The following is an 8,707-nucleotide window of genomic DNA, read 5'->3' on the forward strand; positions in this document are numbered from 1 at the left end:
TTGCCTATTTCCTTTTGCACCACCAACGCCGAACAGAGCAGCAATGATAAGAAGAATGATGTCGAAAATATTTGCATCAACATCGATCTTGAATGCATGGTTTGTCTTGATCAATTCAAGGATGGTGATAAATGCCTTGTGTTACCTCGCCATTCACCCTAAGATCTGGTCTTTCTGAGTCTGATTTCCAGAAATTGCCTATTTCCTTTTGCACCACCAACGCCGAATAGAGCAGCAATGATAAGAAGAATGATGTCGAAAATATTTGCATCAACATCGATCTTGAATGCATGGTTTGTCTTGATCAATTCAAGGATGCTGATAAATGCCTTGTGTTACCAAATGTAGCCATTGTTTCCATGTTCCCTGTGCAGATGTTTGGCTCTCCCAGCGCTCCATATGCCCCATTTGCAGAGGCAGTGTTGAAATTATTAATGTTGATCAACACCCATGTGGGCCAATGCGTTCATCTCGCACTTGAAATCTTTTTCAGTCCGTGCTGAACATGGCCGAAGTCTTTTTACTGCCAGCAAAGATTGATTTGGCAGTTTGCCTTTGTAGATTATACCTTTCCTTCCCTGCAAAACGATATTGTCTTCGCTAAAGTTGCCAGTGACCGCCACAAGATCAGCCAATCTCATCTTCCTGATGGGCATCTCGAACGAGCAAACTTTAACAGATCTCCGAGCTCGGACATATTTCTGCCAATCGTTGGGCTCATTGGTACTTGGCGGTGGGATTTTGACAGATCTTCTGCTTTTTGCTTCAGAAATCATCCAATGAAGACCAAGTAAAATCCAGACAATTAACACTATGCCAAATAGAAGAAAAGCTGCAACAACCATGGGATTGTTCGGTGCTGTGCACGTCTTTGAAAGGGGAGGCCCACATAGCCCAGGGTTACCCTGAAAATTAGAGGCAGAAAAGTTGTGAGCGAATGAAGGTATATTTCCAGTAAGCTTGTTGTTTTCTACATTGAAGTCCTTGAGACGGTCGATCCGTGTCAATTGCCAGGGAATTTCCCCTGTAAGTTGATTTCCATTCAGGCGGAGGATATTGAGGTATGTGCAATTATGAACCTCAGCAGGAATAGGTTCCATAAACTTGTTCTGGGAGAGATCAATGGTTACCAAAAAAGGAAGCCATTGGCAGAGCTCCTTGGGAATGGTACCCGTAAGACTGTTTTGAGAGAGATCCAAGCTCATCATACTCTTGCAGTTCTGTACTCCAGATGGAAACTCACCTTGAAGCCCCAACTCTTGAAGCGAAATTGACTTCACTTTGTTATCATCATCATGCCAACAAGTAATTCCCAGAAAATTGCAAATAAACCCATTGTTAGTGTTCCGGAAGTTCCAGGTGCGGAGGTTCCCTTGAGGGTCCTTCAATTCCTTGTAAGTAGTCTGAAGACACTGTACATCGTTTCCTGGAGAAATGGTCTCGGACGAACTGAGGCATATGAGTTGGAGAATGAGTAGCATGAGCCGTAGCAAGCCCAAACACCCAAAAATTGTCATGGCTTAATCAGTGCTCTCCTGTCTTTTCAAACACAATCCTGTACCTGCCTAATCTCAACAAATGGCCGCTGCTCACCCAGCTCAAACAGGATTGCTGGTATCCAAGTGCAAGCATGAATCGCTTAATGAGGTTAATGTCTCATTGGCCAGCCCCTAATTATAATACCCACAACAAATTTTCCACATCAGAAAATGAAAATTAAGAAATCCATGAGATGGACAAACGAAAGGGGTATCGCCGTGTGCGTCTTGTCTTCTGGTGTGTACTTTTCGCGGGCAGCTTCCGATGGCAAATCCATGGCGATTGCTACGTCTTCTCCACTGCATCGTAGTCTTGGTTTGTCTTGATCAATTCAAGGATGGTGATAAATGCCTTGTGTTACCAAAATGTAGCCATTGTTTCCATGTTCCCTGTGCAGATGTTTGGCTCTCCCAGCGCTCCATATGCCCCATTTGCAGAGGCAGTGTTGAAATTATTAATGTTGATCAACACCCATCGACCGAAAAGCCTCAAAATTCAGTGGAGATTGACCCTGCAGAAGAATAGGCACTTGGGCCTCAGTTAGATATTATGGGTAATATTAATTCTGATTCTCATGCGGATAATGTCGTCATTGAGATTCCTTTATAGAATAGATAGTTCATAATTTCTCACGCGGATAATGTCGGCATTGAGATTCCTTTATAGAATAGATAGTTCATAATTTTTCTTGAAATTTTGTTGCGGATTGTATTGGTTTTTCTGTGTAGTGAATTGAGTTGTGTAAGATTTGTATTCACAATTTTGTAATCCAATGTACTCCCGTCATATTTTTCTTTTGAAGATAATATTGCATCGATTTATTCTTGAGCAGGGTAGTCATAATTTTTACATGTGAAATTTCATTTTGGATTGCTTTTGCCTTCCAAGGTAATATGGGATATATGAGAAATAGAACTACTTATTCTTTAACAAGGTAATCATAGTTTTTACATGTGAAATTCTACTTCCTTTATTAATTCTAGGCCTGTAGGTTTGAAGCAGCCCTTTTATTTTTATTTTGTCCATATATGAATTATTGGATTAGCGTCTGGCATTTGTGAATTTGATATTTTGTGCCAGCATTACGCTTGGCATACATCAATGCTTACATTCCATTTTTCCAAAATCCATTTTTCCAAAATTGGGACTCTGGGACTCTGAATTTGACATTTTCTGTGAGCATTTTGGGTGGCATATATAAATGCTGAAAGCCTATTTTCCCCAAAGTTGGAGCTGTTGGCCATGTATAAATGTTACTAATCATCTAATACTTAGTATGGTGAAGGTGGTTTAATGTCTTGCGGAGGCTATTTCATCAGTTTCAGGATAATTTATGCATTAACACAATTTCATGTAAATTTTTTATGGGATAAAGTAGATGTTCCTAAATTGCAGGAGACATGATCATGTAAATACTCAGCAATATTTTGTGCCTATATCTCAAGTTAATCTAAGAATGTTGCCATGAACAGCTATGTGGAATGCTACCTCTATCTGAGGAGAGGTAATATTTTATTTGGCTAAGGGCCCAAACATCGATTAGGAGGGATGCCCTGGCCACCTTCAAACCAGACTGTTAAAACTACTAGAAATTGGATATAGAAATTGAAGTTGACACTCAGTGGAATTAGCTGGCATAGTTGGATCACAAATCCATGGCCAAGTTGTCAATGTATCCCTGGGATGATTCTGAAATGTCAAACCTTCAATGAAAAAGAAAGCTGAATTCTCAGTCTGTTCTAACTTCTACCAAACGCCTCTTCTCATTGTATGAAATACCAAGATTCATCTCTTATGATATTCAAAGCGTCAAGATGTTTCTTAACAATAGCTACTATCATTGCATCAGGGAAAAAAATTGGACACTGTGATGCATACATAATAAAACACAATCTTTGTTCCAAAGAACCAAAACTTAATATAAAAAATAGAGTTTGTTCCCACCTTTGTTGCTATCTAACCATTACTCCAACTCATTAACTATCATTTTCCCACCCTTATTGCAAGCTCCATCTATTTTAAAGGCAAGAAATGGAATGGTTTTTTTGTTAGTTGGATTACCAAAAGAAATGGGTTAGTTAAGATAGCTTATAAATGGAGGCACAAGTTCTGAGGCATGGTGTTATTTCAATATATTGGCCATGTTCAAGTTTTGAATAGAACTGTCCTGAAAAATATCTCAAAGAAAATCGATTGCAATTTCATTGTAAAATCCAAAATTTGAAAAAAGAGGAATTCACATGAGCAAGTGACTCGATGAGTTGCTGCAATTAATACAAAAGTATTCTTTCTTCAACACCCTATGGAATGTAGGCACATAGAAAGAATGCAGGGGTATCAACAAAAATGGAAGAAACATATGAGTAATACCACCTAAGTCACAACCTTGGACCCTGATTTCTTCAAGCGAGGAATATAGGGCCGATTCTAAATCCCTTTTCACTCGACCATTAGATTTAGTGGTTTTAATCGTACAAACCAAAGTTTCGAGTGAACTTCAAAAGAGACTGTAACCAGCATTTTGTGAATGCATTATTTTTTATGGGGAAATCGAAGGAAACAACTACAAGTATCCATTCTTTCAGAGTAGGTCAATGCAAGAAGTGTCTAGCTTTGTCCCTTTAGTTGTGGCCAAGATTGAAAATGCACTGTAGAAATTTATTACTGTGGGCAGAGCAAAGAAGATTTTAGTACAAAAGAACTTGCCCATTGGCTACTCACCGTCGTATTTAACACTATACACTCCATCTGGAGAACCAATGGACAACATAGGGTGCATTCTGAGGTTTAACAATTTATCCAAAACTGGGAATGATGTTCTATAAGCCTGAGTGAAAAAACTTAAAGCACAATATCCACAAGTTAAATTTGTTTTTGCAGACTTTCACGGGGCAACCCTCAAAATTTTGAACTCCATAGAATTTTGGGCCGTAGAATAATGTGTTATAGGCTTGTTGTGGAATGGGTAGTTGATAAAATTACAATTTGAGCGTAACATGCGACGCTGTATGAGCATCTTTGTGTACAAATCCTGGACAACATTTCAACTGGGATGGGATTCATTTGACTAAAGCCATTTACAGAAATATATCGAAATTGTTTCTGGGCGGAACATTCACATCGCATAGTCCTCAGACTCTCTACACAATGGGAACTACACAATTGTAGACACCACTGTGAACTGACCGATGGATCATAAAGTACAGAAATATCAAATACATTCTATTAATAATTACGCCGTAGCGTTTCCCTTTGAAATGAATTACCCTAGCCGTCGCCGTGTCCTATTATTCACTGTGGATTTGTGGTGTTAGACGATCAAACAAAGCTTGATCGTTGATCCAAAATTAAAACGGTTCATGAAACTGAAACTGTTCATGAATTTTCGCCCTCACCGTTCACCCTAAGATCTGGTCTTTTTGAGTCTGATTTTTACGCTGCAGCATTTCCCTTTGAAATGTCTGATTACGATCAAACAAAGCTTGATCGTTGATCCAAAATTAAAACGGTTCATGAAACTGAAACGGTTCATGAATTTTCGCCCTCGCCGTTCACCCTAAGATCTGGTCTTTTTGAGTCTGATTCCCAGAAATTGCCTATTTCCTTTTGCACCACCAACGCCGAACAGAGCAACAATGATAAGAAGAATGATGTCGAAAATATTTGCATCAACATCGATCTTGAATGCATGGTTTGTCTTGATCAATTCAAGGATGGTGATAAATGCCTTGTGTTACCAAAATGTAGCCATTGTTTCCATGTTCCCTGCGCAAATGTTTGGCTCTCCCAGCGCTACATATGCCCCATTTGCACAGGCAGTGTTGAAATTATTAATATCGATCAAACACCCATCGACTGAAAAGCCTCAGAATTCAGTGGAGATTAACCCTGCAGAAGAACAGGCACTTGGGCCTCAGTTAGATATTATGGGTAATATTAATTTTGATTCTCACGGATAATGTCGTCATTGAGATTCCTTTATAGAATAGATAGTTCATAATTTTTCTTGAAATTTTGTTGCGGATTGTATTGGTTTTTCTGTGTAGTGAATTGAGTTGTGTAGGATTTGTATTCACAACTTTGTAATCCAATGTACTCCTGTCATATTTTTCTTTTGAAGATAATATTGCATCGATGTAGAATAAAACCATTAATTCTGGAGCAGGGTAGTCATAATTTTTACATGTGAAATTTCATTTTGGATTGCTTTTGCCTTCCAAGGTAATATGGGATATATGTGAAATAGAACTACTTATTCTTTAACAAGGTAATCATAGTTTTTACATGTGAAATTCTGCTTCCTTTATTGATTCTAGGCCTGTAGGTTTGAAGCAGCCCTTTTATTTTGTCCTTATATGAATTATTGGATTAGTGTGAATTTGATATTTTGTGCCAGCATTACACTTGGCATACATCAATGCTTACATTCCATTTTTCCAAAATTGGGACTCTGGGACTCTGAATTTGACATTTTCTGTGATCATTTTGGGTGGCATATATAAATGCTGAAAGCCTATTTCCCCCAAAGTTGGAGCCGTTGGCCATGTATAAATGTTACTAATCATCTAGTAATTAGTATGGTGAAGGTGGTTTAATGTCTTGCGGAGGCTATTTCATCAGTTTCAGGATAATTTATGCATTAACACAATTTCATGTAAATTTGTTATGGGATAGAGTAGATGTTCCTAAAATGTAGGAGACATGATCATGTAAATACTCAGCAATATTTTGCGCCTATATCTCAAGTTAATCTAAGAATGTTGCCAAGGAAACGCTGTAAGGCATAAATTAAGGAGCAATGGCGACATAGGAATAAAAAAATCTAAATAAGGTGCAAAATGTGCATAAATTGAGGAGCAATAGTGACATAGGAATATGCAAATCTAAATAAGATGTAGAAATGTGCATAGATAGAAGAGCAATGGCGACATAGGGATAGGAAAATCTAAAAAAGATGCAGAAATGTAACAATCAACATATGGGGACATTTGTTCCCACGTCACACCTCATCTAATAAAAGCTCTATCACGATGGTGCACATGCAAGCCTTTACAACTTGTACCAAATTTCAATTCAGGATTGCGTTGACAACGAAGAGCCACCTAGAAAAATTCTTTGTTTCTGTTTGAGTTAAAAATGTTTTCATGGTGTACACCCAGTTTGGATACCAGCTATCCAGAAGAGCACGTTTCATTGTATTTTCCTTCATTTCCAGTATAACGAGAATCACCACTGAAATTCACATGGAAAACAAATTCAGTCTCTATCAACGCCATTAAATGCAATACACATATTAGATATAGGTGCACAATCTCTATCTTCTCATGTTGGCAGAAGTAGTAAAAATGATTTCAATTACTGAGAAGTAAATCAGTCATCTAATCCAATCTAGCACAAAATTAACACGCATGGCATCCATCAACATCATGGATTGGATAAATTTGCAAGTATGGTTCCTCCCATATTCTGCTATTTCCCGCTATTTCATGACCCTTCACAGTTTAAAAAATTGATAGCTTCTGAAAATTGTAATATTAGCAGCCAATCAAATTTGAAATGAATTAATACAATCAAACAGAATATGTAGCCCACATTCTGTCCAAATACGATTTCCAGGCTCTAGATTCATAAACCAAAGAAATTTTCCGGTCCAAAGGAGGCTCAGAAATTTGCCGATCCAAAGGAGGCTCTTTGAAAATGCTTCGATTGACCTTGTAAGAATGTTGATATACATTTGTTATTGCATTAAAAATCGTTGATTCGAACATGTGAATCCTCACTTTGGGGGTCATCATGTCTCTTACATATGCAAATGGCAACTGATCCTGAGGATCGAAGAAATCTAATTCATTGAAATAGGCAAGAAAATAGCTTCATTGAAAGGGTGTGCTTTCTCAATATCAGTGCAGTATCAACCACATCTGTAATGCCAACAATCCACAAAATCAAAAAATCAGTTATAGAGAGAACCAACCTTAAAACAAATCTCAGATGCTATCCCACTAAAACTTCACCATAATTGAGCAAAGTTGAGTTCTCATACCACTTCTTGAGGGAAGATTTTCAGAGCTCCAAGGTTGCAAGCCATTGGCACAGTAACTGTCCATTTGATACCTCATAGCTTCTTTGCTCCAATTTCTCCATATGACTTTAAAAACGGCTTCCTCCATGGTATGAGTATTGTAGGGATGCTTTCAGATAGCAATATCAACGTTGTGAGTTACATGGAGATTTTCCAAAATTTACAAAAGATCAAGAACAAGCTGTAGCTTGGCATCCTTCCAAATGTTGTAAACACAGTTTGAGAAAAGCCTGTGGGAAAGATAATTGGGTATGCGGCCATTCATTACAGATTCCTTGTATGGAAACTCCCTGACCAAAACAATGTGCCAAATTCCAATTCTATGAGACTCATTGGGCTTGATCTGGTATCTGGCAAGAAGTGTGAGAGTTGCATTGTCCATAAACATGAAGAAACAAATGTTTTCTATTGTGATTTTCTTAACATTCTTGGGTTTATTAATCTTTCATAGGCTCCAAATATAGTTGAAATTACCACACCCCCCTTGCACTGTTCCATGACCTTCTTGTCTTCTTCAGACACAAGGAACCCTCGGGTACGATAATTGGCAAAACCACAAGGAAAATCAATCCCTTCAGAATAATTGAAATACCTTTTTCTTTCCTTCACATCCAGATTTCCACTGAAGGTCACTAGACCTGAAGTTGAATTGGGGTTTTCAGTTCCTTTCATGTACGGTAGCTGAGGTCAAGAACAAGCTGTAGCTTGGCATCCTTCCAAATGTTGTAAACACAGTTTGAGAAAAGCCTGTGGGAAATATAATTGGGTATGCGGCCATTCATTACAGATTCCTTGTATGGAAACTCCCTGACCAAAACAATGTGCCAAATTCCAATTCTATGAGACTCATTGGGCTTGATCTGGTATCTGGCAAGAAGTGTGAGAGTTGCATTGTCCATAAACATGAAGAAACAAATGTTTTCTATTGTGATTTTCTTAACATTCTTGGGTTTATTAATCTTTCATAGGCTCCAAATATAGTTGAAATTACCACACCCCCCTTGCACTGTTCCATGACTTTCTTGTCTTCTTCAGACACAAGGAACCCTCGGGTACGGTAATTGGCAAAACCACAAGGCAAATCAA

General features: G+C 38.2%; 1 pseudogene; it reads right to left on the reverse strand.

Moving 5' to 3' along the window:
* Positions 1-431: 431 nt before the first annotated feature.
* On the reverse strand, positions 432-1,517 carry LOC149160188 (putative inactive receptor kinase At1g27190 pseudogene; annotated as a pseudogene).
* Positions 1,518-8,707: the final 7,190 nt, after the last annotated feature.

Source organism: Pinus tabuliformis, chromosome 5_2 (genome assembly GCF_031772625.1).
Source record: "Pinus tabuliformis cultivar Carrire ecotype Pingquan chromosome 5_2, CPIR1, whole genome shotgun sequence".
Classification (NCBI taxonomy): Eukaryota; Viridiplantae; Streptophyta; class Pinopsida; order Pinales; family Pinaceae; genus Pinus; species Pinus tabuliformis.